This window comes from Lepidochelys olivacea (genome assembly GCF_965140295.1).
Source record: "Lepidochelys olivacea isolate rLepOli2 genome assembly, chromosome: 7".
Taxonomy (NCBI): domain Eukaryota; kingdom Metazoa; phylum Chordata; order Testudines; family Cheloniidae; genus Lepidochelys; species Lepidochelys olivacea.
The window spans coordinates 81,290,047-81,309,493 of record NC_140417.1 but is presented as its reverse complement, the minus strand read 5'-3'; the positions used below and the strand labels follow the sequence as shown (position 1 = coordinate 81,309,493).

The 19,447-nt window shown below is 37.1% G+C and overlaps 1 protein-coding gene across 1 annotated transcript in view; it reads left to right on the top strand.

The window, feature by feature from the left end:
- The first annotated feature begins 6,465 nt into the window (after window positions 1–6,465).
- The window catches only part of CTNNA3 (catenin alpha 3), a 928,050-nt gene continuing 915,068 nt past the window's right edge, over window positions 6,466–19,447 (top strand). Inside the window, exon 1 of the mRNA XM_084634510.1 lies at window positions 6,466–6,520. The gene's annotated coding sequence lies outside the window, so the exon portion shown is untranslated. The remainder of the gene's footprint in view (window positions 6,521–19,447) is intronic.

Genomic DNA, 19,447 nt, shown 5'->3' with positions numbered 1-19,447 from the left:
ACTTAGTAATGTGCGTTTTTTGCAATATCAGCTCTGTTCTTGCCAGATGCTGTGAATTTGCAAGCAGGCAGAGCCTGATGTTTGCTCACAGCCTGGCTCTTGCTAACTTTGCTTTATATCTGCAAAGCCTGCCCACTACTTTAGCTCAGGCTTCATATCAGGCCTCTGATACAAGGGCTTATATGTTAGAATCTCTTTCTACTACAATCCCCCACTTATTGTCTTTTTATGGCAAGGATGTTTACCATCGTCCCGGAAAAGCATAATGCATGGACTGGAGAGGACCCAGTGGGCTAAACGCTGTTATTTGGCCACCTCACTTTTCCATGCATACATTCACGCCCCATCTGTCCCTTAGTCTGCACATTCCCTCGTATGACTGATGGACAGACTTTATTTTCCAATTGTCGTTATTCCCTTATGGTGGGCTTGGGAATGTTAGGCCTGGGACTTTGAGGAATGTAGTTTTATGATTGAGCCTTGGGGGCATTCCCAGATAATCCATACATATGAATATGAGATATATATTCTACACTACACTATATATATTTGTAGTGTAAATGGTTATATCTGTATGTACATACGACACCACCTTATATTCAAGTGTAATAATCCTTTTCCAGTTTGGTGTTATAGTTTGGCCCTTTTACTTTAGTGTTGCAGATAGCAACACATTCCTATTAGGACAATTACAGTTGCCACCTGTATTATTATCGGTAGAAGGCTGAGAGTTTTGAAATACTGGGATAGGCATTATTATAAGTGCCTCCCACAGTGCTAGGTATACGAGAAGTAAAACAGAAATTTGGAATATTGACATTAGAAATGAGGCCTTTATATATAAATGTTTTGTAATTAGTTATTACCCAATATTATCCATCCATATGATAGGTTACCCTTAATGCCGGTTGTCACCCTCTGGTAAGCTTTGCTGGGTAGGAAAAAGGAATGGCTAGCTTCTCTCTTCCATTGGTTGCATTGCTCTGTGATACACCAGTAGTTGACATAGATTCATTGTTTCTGATGGATGAGGTCTTCCAGATAACTTACTGAATGGACAGTAACCAATTTATTAAATATTGTTGTGTTAGCATTTAGTGTTGGTACTTAGACACTGGACAAGATTGTTTTAAATAACATGTGCCTCACTTAGTATACAGTGTCACTGACTCAAAGTCTTTAAACCACGATTTGAGGACTTCAATAGCTCAGACATAGGTGAGAGGTTTTTCGCAGGAGTGGGTGGGTGAGATTCTGTGGCCTGCATTGTGCAGGAGGTCAGACTAGATGATCATAATGGTCCCTTCTGACCTTAATATCTATGAATCTATGAAATTATGACTGATGCTAACAGGGAATTTGTTTACCCAATCTGTAACTACTGTGTAACAATTTTTTTCCCTACTTTCCCTTGCCTTCATGTTGTTTGCTACCATTCATTTGTTGGTGTGGTTGTGGTGTTTTTTTTTTTTTTAACATCTGTTGGTTAAACCATTTAGCAATGTTATGCACATTGTAAATGAGGTACAGCAATCATACAACAGTACAGCAATGATACAGTTGCTTTTAAATAGTAGCTAAGTTTAAATTAACTGATTGCCAGGTTAATTGTCCGTATATAGTAGGTTTGAGATGTATTTGACCATTCCCTTATGAATAAAGGACTTCATTTTTGTCTGTTTCATTGATACATGTGGGTTCCTTCACTGTATACTGATGTTTTAGTGGTGTGATATTTTCTGGTGTATTTGGTCCGTAGGATGCAACCTTAAACAGCTAGTTAGTTAACATAATAAAGTTTTTTTACATTTCTTTTTGCTTTCAGTAACCCTGATTTAATACATAGATTAAATTAATGTGTTTACAATGTAATAGGGACTAAGTCTTTTATAACACAAGCTATACTTTTGCTATTGTTATATAGACATTTATTTTTATTGAGGTGCATTACTAATATTTTATATTAAATATAATGTTTACCTGCTAAAATAGATTATGATAATCTTCTATGAGAAGGTTTATTGCTTTCCCTTGCTGAACCCTGTTTTAGCAAAAAGAGTAACATCATCGTTACAAAGCTTTGTAGAGTTAATTTGCTTGTGATACCAATTCCACTTAACTGTTTAGAAGCCGAGATATTAACAACCACTGCTTCCCTTCAATATAACATAAATGTATAAAATTAAACCAAATAAATTTTAAATGCAAGTCCATGCAAACACTTTGAGTCTATTAAATTTTTATGACACTTTGTTGTGTTTAGGAGCCAATGGTGGAAATCTGCTGAAATTGTTTGGTTAGCTTTATGCACACATGGTTGGTTTTCAACATTGGACTTTAAAAGCCACCATAAATAAATAAATAAATTTTAACCTACTTCCGTACTAAATATGGGAGGTGGGTGGGGAAATAACCCAAAATGAATGGCTAGAGAACTGATAAGATAACTAAAAATATCCTGCAACTGTTACAGACAAGGAGCAGAGTATTCAAGAATCAGTTTTGGAACCAGTATGTGTTTCACTGCACATAAAGACTTTAAAAGAGAGTCTAAAGATAGTAGTACTTCTGCACGTAACTCTTTGGCAGGATAGTATCCAGGGTTTCTAAGGGTCCTATCCTGCCAGTAGCTTGTGTGCAGAAGTGTCTCTAAAGTCAATGAGAATTATCCCAAAGGCTGATGGAAGAAAATGCCAGTATGGCCAGCCCCAAATTTCAAAAAAATTTGAGTTAAGCCCCAACTCCCCATATCATGCTACTGGTTAAAACTCATGAGATTAAGTGTGTGTGTATGTATATGTGTGTATATATATATATATTCACTTCTTTCTACCTTCCCATTGGAGCTTTTTGGTCTTATATTTTCAAGCTTTTCTTCACAACTATGAGTGCTAGAAGAAACTTACAATTTTTAAAAAGAAAGTTGAAATTTTCACATAATTCCAGGAGCAGGAGCTGTCAGAAAAATACCAACTATTGTAAGTCAATACATTTGCAAGGATTGGCAATGCTGAAATTTGGATTTCTTTTGGATAGCACCAAATTGGATTGACCAGTAAATAATGTAGCGAAAACACTCAAATCCATCCAGAGAGATGTACAAGAGAGAGGTTTGGAACATGAGTCATGAGTTTAAATTTAGAGAAGTTTAAAGTCATGAAATAAGGGGTTAAAAATAGTGAATAGAGAATATACATTAAGTAGGATTGGCCAAGGTGACAGGAAGGCTGTCATGAAAATTTGGAAGGTTGTCACGGTGAAAAAGTACAATAGTTCACATTAGTCCATAGAGTTTTAAAAAGCTTTTAGGACATTAATTGTACAGCATGTTTTCATGATAACTGAGAGAACTGACAAATTTCTGAGTTTGTGTTGCTATCTTGTAATTACCTGTGAAACTTTGGATGTTCATATCATCTGTCAACCAGCCACTTTAGGGGAAGATCTTCTTATGAAATACTTCATGGTTTGAATTACTAAGATATTTTTTTTTCATTCCCCGGATTAGACTATTCAGACAACAGAAAAAAGCATACAAAAAGGAGTGCGTTCTCCCTCCTGTGTCGTCCCCCTCCCCCCTCAAATGCTGTGTGCACATTAAAGTCATGGGGTCATCTTGTAAGCTGTAGTAATTTTTTTCAAAAATAGCTATGAAACAACTTTAAAGATTTGTAGTTTTTATTTCTTTAGTTTTAAAGAAAGGAGTGCTTAGGCAGGGGCTGCGGAGCACCATTTCAAGTGTGTGGGAGCATATTTTTGCCATACATCCCTGCCTAACATGCCTCTTCTCCTCTCAGGCACTCTTCCCTTCCTCAGCAGCCTGACCACTCCCTCTCCCCTGCCTATAAATTCCTACACCAGCCCACCCCCCCCCCCCCAATTTTGAATGAGTAATCAGTTTGGTATGCAGGGTCATAGCGCCACTTAGGTTTGGCCCTGCCATAAAGAGATCAGGCCATGGCTCCCCGGCTCAGTGGCCTGTGGATTCGGGGACGTTGTGCGTGCCAGCCTTGAAGATTTAGTGTGCAGGAAAACAGACTGCATTTTCTTTGCTTCTTACTTAAAAACTGTCTTTGAAGTCATTAATAAAACTGCGCATCGAAAGTAAGACACTTAAACAATTAACAAATTAACAGAATTTAGTATGAAATCACACAGCAAGGAACTAATATAGTACTATGCTAACAAAACGTTTCAAGGCCCAGAAATTTTCTGCATGGAGAAGCATCATTTGTGCCATTTCCTCAAGAGCTAGACGAGAGTGAAAAACAAACATTATTTATCTCTCAGCCCTGAGCCTCACCAATTCTGAGAGGAATGAGTTATGAATAAAATCATAATCTAATGAATCATCAGCTTTGCTTTTTCTCAGTAAATTAGTTCATCCACAAAAATATGATAAGTTCCTATAAATACTACTTGAAGTTTTTCGGGAGAAATCACTGCAGATATTCTTTCAATATGCAAAGTCATTTTTTGGCTCTCAAATCTTTTCCTCATGTGGTGCATCAAACAAACTAAGGCCCTGATCTTGCAATGAACTCCAGGAAGATAGATCCCTGGTGGTCACATAGGTCCACCCTTGTTGAGTTCATTGAGTTCATTCACCAGTAAGTATGATTTCATATGTAAATAGTTCAATTTCTGATCACAAAAAACCCCCAACTCCTTCACTCTCCATCATGGAATAAAATTACAAGTGTTTTATCATGAAAACAAATTCCCATTGGTTGATTGTTTCCTGAGGGAATGACACTAAGGCTAGCTCTAGCCTTATATCACTAAGAGTTGATTTGTATATGTAAGACTCATTAAGGGATAAATGTTGAGCATATCAGCAAAATAAAAGGCCTGCTCCATTGAAATCAATGGGAACTTAACTAATTAGAATTCTGCTGAATTTCAGATTCTTTGCAATTAGGCTCAGTGTCCTACAATTACAACTATCATGCAATGCCATAAATGGGAAATGTTTCGAATTGCATTACAAAGATACCTCTCTCTTGCTGTGTGAGTGCTCATCTGTGACTGGATCAGAACTCAGTAAAAGGTTTTATCTATGTGCTTACACTGAACAAACCATTCCTCCATGGCCAGAGTATCTCCAAGACTGGTCTAGAATTAAACATTCTTCTTGAATGACAATAGTTCCTATCTAATTTGAAGATGGAGATTTCCGAAGTCCCAACTCTAATGTGCCAGTAACCCAGGGAGCTGCAGTATGGGCTTAACAAGGCAACTTCAGAATTGTCTTAATCAGAAGTGCATTTTAAGTGGATCAGACTGTGCCTTACCTATAATAGAATAGCTGTTAAATAATCACACTGCATCCAAATGTACTTACCATTAAAGCACATGAAGTGGGAAGGCTAATATTCAAAAAGTAGGATCTTTGACTCCTGGAGTGACTACGTGCTGCTGTTTCATATTCTCAAGGGGACAGATAGATAAATGGGGTGGAAAGAAAGAGGAAGGAATCCAGCAAGAAAGAGAATAGGACCAAGAAGGTGAAGGAGTTGCAGGAGGGAACAGAAAGGTGGATTACAAGAGGAAGGCACAGAATCAGAGGGGCAAAACAGGGAAAACAAAAAAAATTAATAAACTGAAATTTGGTTGTATAAACAAAATTTAATAAAGCAAATTAAACTTTTATAATTTAATTCCTAACAGCCCTTCTGTGTACATCTCCCACTTTGGAGTTTGTCATCGTATGTAGGTATTATTGGAGTTGTCTGGCATGTGGACGATATATATTACAGGACCTGATCTGGATGAAATTTTAGTCTGCACATTGCTGTAATATGTGACATGAGTTTCAATTACAATGTCTGTTATGGGTCTCCTACCTATCACTTTTGCTCTTTTTCTTTGATCTCTCATGCTATGTGGTTCCTGTGACTTTAATTTGTGTATTTATGTGCAGATCAGCTGTTTGAAAATAGAAGAGGGAAAACTGATTCTAAGGATCTTCCTTAAAGCCCCAATCCAAACCCCACTAACATCAATGGGAGTTTTTCCATTGACTTCAGTGGGCTTTGAATGAGACTGTAAAAGCACTGTATTTTCCACTGCATGCATCCGATGAAGTTAGCTGTAGCTCACAAAAGCTTATGCTCAAATAAATTTGTTAGTTTCTAAGGTGCCACAAGTACTCCTTTTCTTTTTGCGGATACAGACTAACACGGCCACTACTCTAAAAGCTTATCGACAGTGTTCGCAGGTTTTACAGGAACTAGCCTGGGCTTTTTCAAAGAGGTATTTTCAGTAACAAGTTGTCAGTGAAGTCAGTAACTCTCAGTACAGAAGGCGGTACCAGATGGATACCACCCTCCCCTTTCCTATATTTTTCCATTGTTCTCCCCTTCTATTTCCTTTCCTAATCTTTGTGATTGACAGGCAACCAAAGAAGCTAGTCCTTTTCAGTGGATCTGGAATCAGAACTCTGCAAGAAGACTTTGTCAGAGAGTAGTTTCCTGGAACTCTTAGTCGTCTTGTTAGAGTTGGCTTCTTGATTTGAAAGGTAAGACTGAAGTAGAATGAAGGGAATTTTGTTTATACTGAAAGTATATTGAGTTGTGAATTGAATTACAGGTGCTTAATTGAATAGTCTCCCCTCAAATGTCAGTGGAAAAATAAGATGAATTTTTTTCAAACTTCCTAAAAAGTATTAGAGCATAAGCTTTCGTGAGCTACAGCTCACTTCATCAGATGCATATCGTGGAAACTGCAGCAGACTTTATATATACACAGAGAATATGAACCAATACCTCCTCCCACCCCACTGTCCTGCTGGTAATAGCTTATCTAAAGTGATCATCAGGTGGGCCATTTGTGCTGGAAATGGCCCACCTGATGATCACTTTAGATAAGCTATTACCAGCAGGACAGTGGGGTGGGAGGAGGTATTGGTTCATATTCTCTGTGTATATATAAAGTCTGCTGCAGTTTCCACGATATGCATCTGATGAAGTGAGCTGTAGCTCACGAAAGCTTATACTCTAATAAATTGGTTAGTCTCTAAGGTGCCACAAGTACTCCTTTTCTTTTTGCGAATACAGACTAACACGGCTGTTACTCTGAAACCTAAAAAGTATGTTTCTTACTTGTAAACATGCATTTTCATGCTGGTTCCATAGATACAAGAAATCACCATAATCTTGTCACTTGAAGCCACTAGCCAGGGTTGTGCAATGCAGTCATATATTTTCCAGCTATAAAAAGCATATCACAATATTGTACAAGGGAAGATAAGATATTGTATGAATGCTGTTCTTTAGTAAGGCTGCCCTTATTGATACTTTGCTGGAAGTTGCTTCCAGCACAGGGGAGGCTTATGTAAATGTAAATTAGTGAGTTTAAAATAGGATTTAAAATATTGAATCATTGCACAAGGCAGTTTTTATAAGATAATTTATACTTTAGATATTTAAATATAGAAGGCCCTGTTTCCAAAATAGTAATAAGAGCAGACTATTAAAAGCCAATCTGCACACTTCAGAAAACACCTGCATTATTTGTACACATTAAGAAAGTTCTCTAGAATGGATTCTAGTTCAAGTGTTGTGTGCACTGGAATATTTTTCTTATTCTATTTTGGGTATTTTTTAAAAGATTGGAGTGCCAAATTCGCCCTTGGTGTAAGCCACAAACTCTTACAACAGTGAAGAATTGTGCCTGTAGATGCCCCTTTAGGGAAGGAAAAATCTCTGAAGGGATTGGGCACTTTGGATATTCTTAATTTATTTAGATTTTTAGAGGAAGAAGTGTGAAATGGCAGATCTGAATGCTCCTTTTGTCACCCAATTAATTAGTGAGGGCCCAATCCAACTCCTATGGAAAGCAACAATGATCAGCAATCATTTATTTAAATATATGTGGCAGGATTTGGAAGTGGTGATTTACGTTCACTGCATACAAACAGAAGCTAGATTAAAAACATAAAATACTCTTTCTGTAAGGTAATGCTCCTTTATTTCTTAGACTCCAGGACCAAAAAGATAGAGAGACAAAGCAGAGAGTTCCCTAAAGCAGTTAGGCAACTCAATCCACCCTTACTTCAGACTGGGTCTTTGCGGACTGACTGCTGAAGACCCAGATCACACACTCCCCGCAGAACCCACTAGCCTGCAAGCAGGACCAGAAAAACACTTGTAATGTAAAGTGATAGCTTGTTATTTTGATAACATTTTCAATATAGCACAGTGATCATGTTAATTCAACAAAGAGAAGAAACAAGAAGTGCTATTGTATCTAAAGAAAACACAACGTGGCTCAAAACAGGAAGGCTTTTTGAAGCCATTGCCTGGGTTGAAAGAGGAGCTGAAGGGCCATGCTGCACTAGGAGCCCTAGGGAGAATTCTGCCAGACCCAGCCAGAACTTGTTTTGGAGGATCCTGAAATCACAAGCGCACTGCCACCCTTTCCAGGGGTTCAGCATGCACCCTTCCCATTTCACCCAATTAGTTGTGCTGATTGGTTATTGTGGATTATGGCTCTGCTTTTACTCTGCCCCTCCCCTTCTCATTTAGGTAGCTATCACCCTGGGAGCACTTGCCAGGGGAAGTGCCCATGTCTTTTAAGAGAACCGTGCCCAATTTCTGTGAAGGGTGCAAATGGGTGAGGTGTATTGAAACCACTTCCTCCTCCTCCTCCTCCTCCTCCTCCTGTACAGCCCAGTCAAAAATTTAAAATTAACAAGTGCTCACCTAGAACTCCTTGGTTTTGGTTTAGTGTGTGTGCAGTGGGAATGTTTAATAGTTAAATTACTTGGAACTCTGGTAAATGCAGTGGTCAAAGTGTAAACCTTTAAAGACTAGATCAATCTGATGCTAGATCATGCAAAACTGGCACTTGACAAAGAAATAGCCTACTGTAGCCCATGAATGTGAAACACAAGGAAATCTATTGTGAAGAATAGCAGCTGTACAAGGAGAATGAAAAACGTGATTTTTTAATTCATTACAATGGATTACGATGAAGATATGTTTACTAAACTGGGAATAACATCACAGTGTAAAAGCTAGCAACCATAATAAAAAGATGTGTGGTGATAATTTCATAAAAAGAATGTTTAAAGACTCCTTCCTCCTCTGAGTTTCAAGTTAATGTTACATCGTATGTTACTGTAGCAAACACATGTCATGTGATTTTTGTTGAGGTGAAGAATAAGCTATGTTTAGTACAAGGTCAACTTGAACTTCCTTTAAGCATTCTCTCTAGTCCTTGTTAAAGATCAGAACACTTATCTTTAAAAAATAAAAATAAAAAGGGAGGCTTGGATGCAAACATCCTCTGCATACTGTCACCAGCACAGTACAACCAGCCATCCAAAAACCACCTAGCACCCAAGAAAGTGTGGAGCATTTGATCAGTACCCAAACCTAATACATGTAGTGAAAAATAACAGGCCGGTTCATTTCAATGAGAGTCTTTGAAAGTGAAAGACTTCATGAGTACAAAAGGAGCCAATGCATACCGCTTCTTGAATGCGTATTGTCCCCATGTCACTCCATACTTCTTTCTTCGAGGCAAAGGTTACTTAAACAGCTCAAATATTGCTATTGAAAAGTAGAGCTGGGTGAACTTATTTTAGACAAATATCTTATTTGCCAAACATTACAATTTTGGACTGACAATTTGAAAATAGCTTTGGCTTAAAAAAGAAAAAACAAAATTTTAAAATGGAACCATTTTGTTTTTATGTTTAATTTCAAAATGTTTCAGTTCAAAGTTTAGTTAGATTTAAAAAAAAAACAATCAAAGGATTTGAAAAAAAATCCAGGAATAAAACCATCAACTTTTTTTTTTCGATTAAGCAATGTTTTGTTTGACTCAAAATAATTTTGTTTTGTTTGAGGGGGAAAAACTGAAATTTTGGTTTTGGATTGACACAAAACACATTTTTTGGGGATTTTTTTTTTTTTTGGTTTGGCCACTGAATTGAAAAATCAGTTATTTGCTCAGTTCTGGTTTAAAAAGTTCCTAGACCATAATCTGTGTGTCTGGGGAAAACATTATGAATACAACTATTAAAGCATCTCTTAGATACATTGGTATATATCCAGCATAACTCTATTGACTTCAATGCAGTTATGCTTGTAATATCAGTGTAACTGTGGCAGAACCAAGATCACAGATTCTTATGGTTATACTTCAGGGGAAGGCTGGCCTGAGTAAGGATTTCCGCATCAGGATCACGATGTACTCTTTGGGCTCATTGGGAATGCTCTTGGTTGCTGCTCAGAAACTGATAGACAAGCTCAAAGCCAAAAACTCTGTAACTGGGTAGACTGTAGGATTATCATCGTGTAGTAATAAATACAACACAGACTGGATTTCACAACTCACTGTTAATTCCTGCATCTTGACATGCAATGTATTGACACAGTTTACCTAAGGGAAAAGGTGACATTAGCTTACTTTATTAGAAATGATGTAATAGAGAAGCTTTGAAATAGGTATAGGAGTATGTGAAAGTTAAACCCGAAGTTGAACATATTACTTGGATGCATGCAGAAGAATGTATATTGAAATGAAAGGTGGGGCTTCATTCTCCTTGAAATGCTTATTACCATCAGAAGTCAGCAATACTTGGCTAAAGGTCAGAAATGAGAATACATTCATGTCCACAACATGAAAACTCAAAAGTAGGTAATATATTTTTGTGGCTTGCAGACTCACCCTTCACCATAATTCCCAACTGAGGGAGCTGCTACTAGGCTACAAGACTGTAACTCAATGAAATTTGATAGCTCAATAAACCAAGGAATATGATGATTTCAAATTGAGTTCTTGTGAACATTTCTTTTTGATCAACTCAGTAAAATTTGGGACATTACAGGCTGAGTAAGAACTATATGACAAATAGAAGAAAGAGGAAGTTGATAGTAATTTAATATTAAACCATAAATTACAATTTATAGAAAATTGATAAAGGAAGCAAAGGGACACAAGGAGAAATCTATGGCCAACAGTGATAAGGACAATAAGGAGTTTTAAAATATATTAGGAACCAGAAGAATCCTGACAATGATATTGATCCACTACTAGATGGAAATGGTAGAATTATCAATAATGCAGAAAAGGCAGAAGTGTTCAATAAATATTTGTTTTTTTTGGAGGGGGGGAAATAATTATATAGTCTCATCTCATTATGACAGCAACACTCTTTCCATTCTGCTAGTGTCTCTGAAGGATGTTAAACAACAGCTACTAAAGTTAGACATTTTAAAATTAGCAGGTTGACAACTTGCATCCAAGAGTTCTAAAAGAGCTGGCTGAGGAACTTGCTGGACTATTAATGTTTGGTTTTTTTCCCGCTCCAGTAAGTTTTGCAGTAGTGGGGAAGTTCCAGAAGACTGGAAGAAAACTAATATGCCAATTTTTAGAAATGGTAAACAGTATGACCCAGGTAATTATAGGCTTGATATCTATCCTGGGCAAGATAATGGAGAGGCTGATATGGGACTCAATTAATGAAGAATTAGAAGATAATATAACTAATACAAATCAATATGGGCTTATGGAAAACTGATCCTGTCTAACTTATAATTTGCTGAGTTTATAAATTTGGTTGATGAATGTAATAGTACTGACATAATAAATTTAGACTTTTTTCTAGAATGATATAAAATTAACATGGCACACATTAAATGGATTAAAAACAGGCTCACTGATAGGTCTCAAATATAATTGTAAACAGGGAATTTTTACTGAGTAGATGTGTTTCCAGCGGAATCCTTCAGGGATCAGTTTTGTGCCCTAGATTATTTAACATTTTTATCAGTGATCCGAAAGAAAACATAACATCATCACGGATGACCCCAAAATTGGGGGAGTGGTGAATAATGAAGAGGACAGGTCCCTGATACAGAGTGAACTGATAAGCTTGGGAAATTGGGTGCAAGGAACGAATATGACTTTCAATATGGGTAAATGTCCACCTCTAGGAACAAAGAATGTAGCCCATATTTGCAGAGTGGGGGATCCTATCCTGGGAAGTGGGCACTTTGAAAAAGATTTGGGGATCATGGTGAATAATCAGATGAAAATAAGCTCCCAAATTTATGCTGTGGCCAATAGAGCTAATCTATTCCTGCATACATAAATAGGCAAATTTTGAGTAGGAATACAGAGGTTATTTTACTTCTGTATTTTGCACTGGTTCAACCACAGCTGGAATACTGTCTGCCAACAATTCAAGAAGGATGTTGATAAATTAGAGAGTTTTCAGAGAAGAGTCACAAGAACTATTAAAGGATTAGAAAACATACCTTATAGTGATAGTTTAAGCCGAATAGCCTCAAGGAGCTTAACAATGAGAAAGTTAAGGGATGACTTGATTAGTCTAAGTGCCTATGTGGGGAACAAATATTTAATAATGGGCTTTTCAATGTAGCAGAGAAAGGTCTAACACCATCCAATGGCTAGAAGTTGAAGATAGAGAAATGCAGACTGGATAAAAGGCATAATTTTTTGCCAGTGAGGGCAATTTACTAAGATGGATTCTTCATCGCTAACCATTTTAAAATCATGATTGCCTTTTTCTAAAAGATATATGGTTGAGGAATTATTTTGGGGGAGTTCTCTGGCATGTGTTATACAGGAGGACAACCTAGACTATCATAATTGTCTCTTCAGGCCTTGGAATCTATGAATAGTTAAGGCAGTTGAATTAAATTCTCCAGGGTAGCATTCTATTCCTGTCTCTGTCCCAGAGTTCCTGTATGATGCATCTAAACCCCATTTTTCATAGCTGACCACTAATTATGTGATTCTCATTTTCTGGGTAACCGTATAAGACATCTAGGACTACATTTGCAGGGGTGCTGAGTACTCACAACTGCAACTGAAGTCAGCTGGAGCTGTTCTTTGAACATGTAAAATGCTAGTAAGCAAAAATTTCACTGACTGACTTCAGTGGAGCCAGGATTTCACCCTTTGTGTAGATACCTTATTTCGCCCCGCCCCTTAGTTTTGTTAGGTTTTTTACTTTTTTTGGTATGCGATTTGTATCTTGTTATGATGCAATGTACAGTAACCGTGGGTGCATCACTGCAAGCTTGTTGGTAGGGTTGGTGGAACTTTTAAAATACTATCATTCCATTAACAGTGTGATTATACACTATTAGATTTTGACATAAGACAATATTTTTTTTATTAACGGGTATCTGCATTGAGACCTTCCTCAAGCCTCTGACACACATTTTGTTGTGCTCTCTTTGAGATAGCCCATCTGACTAGAAGGCAACTCTTGCTAATGACAAGGAGTAACCAAATGTAATGCTTTTTGGATGTAATACTTTTTATGTATGGCATTGATTAATTGGCTAGATGGAATATGGAGTTTTTCACCTTCCCCTGAAATATCTGATATTGGCCATTGGTATAGGCAAGATAGCAGATTGAACAAACAATGTTAAATGGACCAATCCTTGTGTGGTGTAAATAGGTATAGTTCCACTGAAGTTATTTTTTTGGCTTCTCTAAAATACGACTTGTTTGCTGTGCTGATTGTGTAGCAGAAGGACTAACAAATGTTGTTCCCAAAGCTGTGCTGACATCAGTGGATGATGCTATGTATAAAAATCTTAAAATTAAGAGCTAATTAGTAAAATAAAACATATCTTATTAAATATGCCCCTGCCAGGCTTCATCTTTTTGAGGGATCCGATGTTTCATGTGCTTTTCCCCAGTCTCTTGTTTTCCTTTCTTTAGAGGACTATAGCCCGTAGGAATCTCCTATATTTACAGGAATGACATTTAGCAAGTATAATGCTTTCAGCAAGCAACCTCTGGTGTCTGATGGATGGAACAGTGATGTCTGCTACTAAATCTCATTCATTTCTGAGCTGAGAATGGCTAGCCAGGTGTTAGAAGATGAACATCAGTTCAGGGTACAAATTCTAGGAAATAAAGATCCATTCAGGAGAACAATCTCAAGGTTTAAAAAGGAAAGCACATGATAGTCATTAAGAATGCATCCCAGCCAGATTACTTTGCTGTTGGTGAAACTGGTATAAGATTTAAGCTCAGTAGTGTTTCCTTGTAGAGTCTCTTTCTTTATAAAAGTAGGCATAAGGCAAGTATATTTTATGAACCAGATGCATCCCATGGGATGCCATATGACAGAGAAAGGGAAAAATAATTGAGCCTACAAATGTGTTAATATCTTTATGAATTCCTTTGCTGTCCAGTTTGAAAGTCTGAGTCATGGCATTGAGACAGAGGTGGTCATATAACCAGACTGTATGGAAAAAGAAAGAATAGTGATTCAGGATATACACCAGAAGTCATGGCAAAAATATATTCCATATCCTTTCGTTGTTCAAAATAAATTAGAAAGGCACTGTTCTGTTTTTAATTATATCTGACATATTTCTACTTTAGTATGTAGCTTTAAGGATGCCCTACCCCCACCAGCAGCCACTGTGCCCTGTCAGTCATCCTGAAATACACTAGAGCACTTGTCAGGCCATCAGCTTGCAGATGCACCATGAGCCATGATAGTTGTACTGAAGTTCTAAGCAATTTTTCTGGTGTTTAGACAGTTGCTTTAGTGCCTGAATGTGGACTGTTTGTTTTGGAATAGGTGAGTTATGTTATTATCTTGTAAGTACAATTAGTGATTTTAGCAGTAAACAAAATTCTAATGATTATATATTAGAAAGGTTAGCTGTATTTTTGGAGCCACTTTCTGTCATTATTTTATTTAATTTAGAGTACCCATTGTACTTAGAGTTTGTTTAACAATTATAATTTTTATAGTTGAATTTTACTTCAGGCTGCAGAAAACTTTCTTTCTTTTCTTTATTTACAACCCCCCGCCCATTCTTTTATTCACTGAAATGCTGAACATTGTCAGTTTAGACATAGTTCGTAATAAAAAGACACAACAAAAATTAGCACTTAGCTTAAAGTATACCGTTGTGTATGAGTGCAGGTTATTGTTCCATTGAGGCTGAAATACTCTATCTCCATGACACCTGAAAGTCCTGTCTAGTGTTCTAAGATATTGCAATACACTGGTGAAATTGACTTCTGTATAGATTAATATATCTAAGTTCCAAACTATAGCAGCCTTGCATCAAAGTATCTTATAACCTAGAGCCTTACTGTGTCCAAAGGGCATGCTATACTAGAGTAGATATTTTGTTTTTATTAAACAATGGGCTGTGATCCCAGTGGTTCTCAAGAAATTCACACCTGGGAAAGTTGTTTGATTAGCAAAGAGGCAATATAGCTCCAGCTACAAGCACAGACGGTTCTCCTGAAGTTACAAATATCAGAAATATCTTAAGTCTTTTCCCTGATTGCTTCTATACTTTCCTCTTTATTGCCTTGATATGTTTCTAATCCACAAGAATACTGATAATTAATAACATAAAAATGATAGCGAAAACATAGACTGTTATGAATGCTTCTGTGGGTCACTCCAGCTGAGGATTCAAAATAGCTTGTAAGTAATACTGTGAAAACTGTACTAACTAGGGTTGCCAAGCCTCCAGGATTGCCCTGGAGTCTCCAGGAATTAAAAATTATTTTTTTATTAAAGATTGTCATGTGATGAAACCTCCAGGAACATGTCCAACCTAAATTGGCAACCCTAGTTCTAGCTTGTTAAGATTTTGCAGTTATCGAAGCCACCTTTAGGGGAATTTCTTCTTGTAAGAAAGAGGCATGCTACAAAATACTACTTTCCAGAAACGTCAAAGTGTTCAGTTGTTTTATTGTAGTTTAGAATATATGATTGAGATTTTCAGAGCAGTGCTGGGAATTTTGCCACACATTTCCCACTAATTTTAACAATATAAAGTCCAGACCTAGAGCTTGCTGAAGGCAGTGGGAGGACGACCATTGCCTTAATACGGATTTGATCTGACTCTAAGCAGTCAATAAGTATGTCTGTTTATTAGACAAACTGGTAGTAGCAAGGGGTTGCAACAACAAATAGAGATGGTTCTCAGCTTCAAAACTTGAGTCTGGTTTGTAACATGCCATAAGAAGACTGTTCAGAACCAAGGTTTTGGATCAAACTGATCTTCAAGAAGATGAGAACAAGTGGTGGGATAATAAAATTAGGATGTTTACAACAGTCTCCAACCTGTCAAGGAATATGCAAAATATGACGAAGTCATCTTTCACTTTGGGTATTTGTTATAGGAGAGTAAGTGTGAAGGGGGCTGCAGCATGCTGTCAAACAGGCAAGGAGTGAGTGCTTTTTATTTTTGTATTTTTGGAGTTAAGGAGTGTTGTCACATTTTGACTGAGTTAAGGTGACTCCACTAGTAACAACTTAAATCATGAGTATGTCTAAAGAGAAAAGAAACCAAAAAATCTTCCAGTGATTTCTTCAAACTGACAATAGAAGCATGAGGTGCTTCCCCTTGCAACTGATATGCAGACTTGCAAATGGACAGTGTTAATTTTATTCTGAATTCTTTCTTGGCAACAGCTGTGGTGGTCTTCAAGTTGGACTTCCAATTTTGGGAAAGTAACCTTGGAACTAAATTCAAAGCTGCAAAGCAAAACCCAGGGGCATTGTGCATAATAAGTGGACTGGGTCATTTAATTTAAAATGAAAATGCAGTTGACATTTTGGCTAGATACTTCAGAAAGCCAGGTCAATGACGTACCCCCTGCCATCCCCCCTAAAAAAAAAAAAGGTGAATTTCAGTAGGTTGAAGAAAACAGGCCTTTTAAGGGTGTGAAATTGTTACTATTCTGTGATGCTAAAACAGCAGAAGAATCTGGTTTTCTCAGACAGTGGAAAGAACCCATTGACTTCAATGGTCAGGCTGGATCAAGGGCTCCACTTCTATACAAAGCCAATCTTGTTTGTTTATCATGGAGTGGCAGCTTAAGAAGCATTAAATAGGTATCAAATGTAGGTTCAGATGTGGAATCTAATTCAGAAGTGGACATGCATGGCTGGCTAGCTGATAATACGTTTCTGGAAACCATAAACTCATTGATATTAGAATTAGCTTTCATACCAATATGTCAAAAAGGACCTTGCATTAATATTTAGAGCTTGCATGAGATGTCCTAATGCAAAATGGATGTGTGACTGTCTGAATGGAAATTTATTTTTCCAGGTTACTGTTAAATTTCTTGCAAATGTTGACAGAAATAACCCTAATTTAGCAGCAGTGTGTAACTTACATGCATGCTAGGCAAGTTTTGAAGTTTTGTATTTCTTATTTATATTGTGATGGGGGAACCTTTTCTGAGCATTAGTGCCCCAAAATAAAGTGACAGGTTGACAGCCAGCACCTTTGTGGATGCCTGTTGTATCTGTACTTCCTTCCACCTTGGCTTGTGATAGCCCCATCTTTAACATTGGACATCCACTCTGGGGTCAGAGCATTATGCACTTGGGTTTTTTTTTTTTTCAATACATGAAGAGCAAACAGATTTTTGCAGTCAGTGGAATCTCTTATTATAGATTTAACAGCAGCAGAACAAGAAAGAACAAAAGTGAAGTCAGTGAGGGTGTACATAGTAGGTATCTCCTCTGGTAGTCTAAACTGAACTCTGAAAAGTCTCTCTGATGTCTGTACAGAGAGAGTGCTTAGAAATATAAAGGTTCACTACCAAATTGAAAGGCATCTTGATTTCATAGCTACATAACTGCAGGTATATCAGTCCCTCCCAGACTATGGAAGTCTATTTGGGGATGTGCCACCAGAACAGGAATCCTGCTATTTCAAGCATTCATGACTTAGGTTCAGCACCATTGTACTAAACCATCATGTTCCCTTGCTACCTCCATTGGACAGAAGATGCAGAGAGTCTACTTTGTCACAGTGAAGACTAGAAAATGCCTAGAATATGAGAATAGGTGAGAAGCTTATAGATAACTTCTTTCCTGCTGAATTGTTCTTGGTTTAGAAGAAAAAATAGTTTTTTCAATATTTTCTAAGTGTTAAGTTAACTGACAGTGAATAACTATGCAAAAAAATGAGGATCATCTAAATGACCTCGTTTTTCAGCATATACAGTATAGCCAATTTCAGGTTTATGGAGATGGAAAAAACTGAGATGAAAATGGGATAAGAAAACTTTACAAAAGCTGGGAGGATGGATGAAATAAATTGTTTGCTCTTTGTGCAGCTTTTGTAGTCTTTGAAAGTTGTCATTCATTCTCATAAATTTTCAAATAGCAGATATGAACCAAAAATTTAGGGGGCCAATGTAACTTTAATGGAACAACAAGAGTTGCACCAGAACAGAAGAATATCCTGATTCTACTACAAATTATTTTAACAAAGGGCCTCCAGCAATGGTTGTTGCCTATTGTTCTGTATTGAATTGATCCATCTTTTCAATGGCATAAATTTTGATAGTGATAAGGATGCAAATAAAGAAATAGATTTAATAGTTTTTTTTTAACACAGACATTGGGTAAAGTGGTGTCCTCGGGACAATGTTAATGTGAAATCCTGGCTTTTGCGATTCTTATGGCTGTCATGCCAAAGCCAGTTTTGTTTCTAATTTAAAGTCCAGGGCTGAAATCCTGGCCCCATTTGACTCTGTGGTAAAACTTTCATTTACATCCAGGCCCTATTAAAGTCAATCTAGATGTAGATTCACATGAGCTTTTGCTGAGTTAATAAAGATGAAAGATGAGTGTTTTATTCTGTCCTACTGGAGAGCAATACCTTTTAGATGTGGCTGGTTTTGATATTTGTTCCCTATAGGGTTGCCAGAAGATTTTAGGTAGCACAATCTTTCATGCTTCGATTGTATGCTGTATGGGATGGGGACAACTTTTTTTTGTTCCATGTTTGTACAGCACTTAGCACTCTAGGGTCATGGTCCAAGACTAGTGGTCCCAATTGCTATGTGAATATAAATAATAAAATAATATGGGAATGGGGAAGGGAGACAGCTGATGTTTTAGTGCTCATGATCATGTCAACAGATGTCTTGACAGGTATTAACTCCCACAAGAAGTAGCCTTCTCCATTTTATAGTGGGGACTAATGTCCTCCCCAGTTTCTCTTAGAGGCAACTTTAACCTATATAACATGGGCTTTGGCACAGTTATTACCTCCTGTTTTAGGATACTCAAGGAGGGCACTTAAAGATGTATTTGGTTTTAAGCATGTGCTTAAGTCACACTAAAATCAATGGGATTTAAACATATGCTTAAAGTTAAGCATGTGCTCAAATGGTTTCCTGAACTGGGGCCTGACAGCAGACCTTAAGTGTGGTGGTAATCCTATACGATGCATACTGTGTTGTATCTTTACATATAATGGAGTTGCAACATTCAAATCAAATAACCCAATTTTCTTGTTTTAAGGCTGCCTCAGGATTTTTTGGGCAATACCAAAATACTTAAATTTATTTCATAGTCTATAATTCTTGCTATAAGTGCTAGACAAAAAAGTAGGAAGTTTTCTTTAGTCAGGAATAGTATTGTAAAGACTTCTACTCCTAT